At 43.5% G+C, this 1,746-nt stretch overlaps 1 non-coding gene across 1 annotated transcript; it reads left to right on the top strand.

Moving 5' to 3' along the window:
• Nucleotides 1–1,063: 1,063 nt before the first annotated feature.
• Nucleotides 1,064–1,135, top strand: TRNAP-AGG (transfer RNA proline (anticodon AGG)). The gene has a single exon. It is a non-coding gene; the product is annotated as a tRNA-Pro (tRNA).
• Nucleotides 1,136–1,746: the final 611 nt, after the last annotated feature.

Here is a 1,746-nt window from a genome sequence, read left to right as displayed (position 1 = left end):
TGTACAGAGATTGGGGAGCAGATACTTTATCCATTAGGTCATACAGCCCATCTCAGCTCAGACGATTGCATTTTATTTAAGAAATACTTGATTGGACAGAGTATCATAGAGTGTTTTATTGCCTAAATAAGCAAGGATTCTTTTACATTGTATTGAGGTGGGAGACGCAGGGCAATTACCGAAATGTAGTTAGCCTTCATTCATTATCTTAAAAATGAGGCCAATGACTGCTATGTAAAACCAGATGCTCTAAAGATTGAAGGAGATCATGCATGTGACCACATTTCCATGTCCATGTGAGATATGAAACATATATGTGGGTAGGTCCTACTCTGTCCTCTCTGCCTAGTGGTTCTCCCAGGACAACACCTACTCAGGTACCATCTTCTCTAGCCAGTGCTGTCTAACAGAAATATAATGCAAGCCATAAATGAGGGACACTTATGCCATTTCCAGTTTTCCAGGAGCCACATTAAACGACTAAAAATAAGCATATGAATTTAATTTTAACAATATAGTTTATTAAACTGAGGTATCCAAAACATTATCAAGCAATCGATTAAAAATTAATGACTTCTGGTTTCTAGTCTGGCATGTAAAGAACTTGGAAATCATTTCTCCCATCCTCAAGACAAGAAAAAAGTGGCAAAATGAACAGCTCTTTATAGATGTATCAGAGAATTGAGATCACAGGGCAAACCAACAACTTCAAAATGAGAAACAAACAGGCTGATACAGAGAATTGCTGCTTACTGGGTGTCGAAATGGTCACTGCAGCTGGTACCAGAACTAATTAGAATTGTTTATTGCTGGAGACTGAGAGTAGACTCGCTTAAGAGAGAAAAACTCCTGGAGGCCCAGCTTTAGGGGGCGCTTCAGACTTTGTGAGTTTTACCTTGAGTTGCATCACCACATTCTCACTGACTTTCAAAGAAAAATCTCCTGGTTCTTCCTGCAAAGGGAGCGAGAAAAGTTAGGACTTTAAAATCGTGCTCTGTTCTTCACAATGACCTGTCCTCAAGGGAAAATACTTCATTAGCGCCTTACCGTTATGAAACCAAGTGGCTCGTTGGTCTAGGGGTATGATTCTCGCTTAGGGTGCGAGAGGTCCCGGGTTCAAATCCCGGACGAGCCCCTTTTGGAACGCTGGTGGCGTAGTGATGAAGTGTTATAACTGCTAACCAAGAAGTGAGCAGTTGGAATCCTCCGGGCGCTCCTTGGAAACCATCGGGAGGTTCTACTGTGTCCAGTAGGGTCGCTATGAGTCGGAATCGACTCGACGGCAATGGGTTTGGTTTGGTTTTTGGGTTTATAGTGCCACTATTTTTTTTTTATGAGTCGGAATCCACTCGACCGCAACTTTTTTTTTCTTTTGAAGGCATACAGATTTAGTTGCAGTATTTTCCCTACCACTCGGGCACACTCGTCCATTCACAGGCTGTGTGAGACTGTATATCGCCTAAGGAGACTGTGACAACGGAAGGAAGACTTTACCGGATCCCAGCGGAATCACTTGAAACACCCGAAATAAAAGCATGTGCGTTAACAGGTGGTTCACCGCGGCTCCCAGTTGTACTATTATTAAAGAGACCGAAAGGCAGAAAAGGGGATTGGGGAAGGGTCCCGCGGGCAGTTTCCTCTCCTGCATTGTGTTTTCTGGGCCAAAGGACGGAGCAAAAGCAGAGAAGCCCATCACATGCCCACCGATTTCTCTACCGGTGCTCGGTCTAAAAATTAGAGATGGAC

Source organism: Loxodonta africana, chromosome 1 (assembly GCF_030014295.1).
Source record: "Loxodonta africana isolate mLoxAfr1 chromosome 1, mLoxAfr1.hap2, whole genome shotgun sequence".
Taxonomy (NCBI): Eukaryota; Metazoa; Chordata; class Mammalia; order Proboscidea; family Elephantidae; genus Loxodonta; species Loxodonta africana.
The sequence above is the reverse complement of the archived record's forward strand: the minus strand, read 5'-3'. Positions and strand labels throughout refer to the sequence as shown.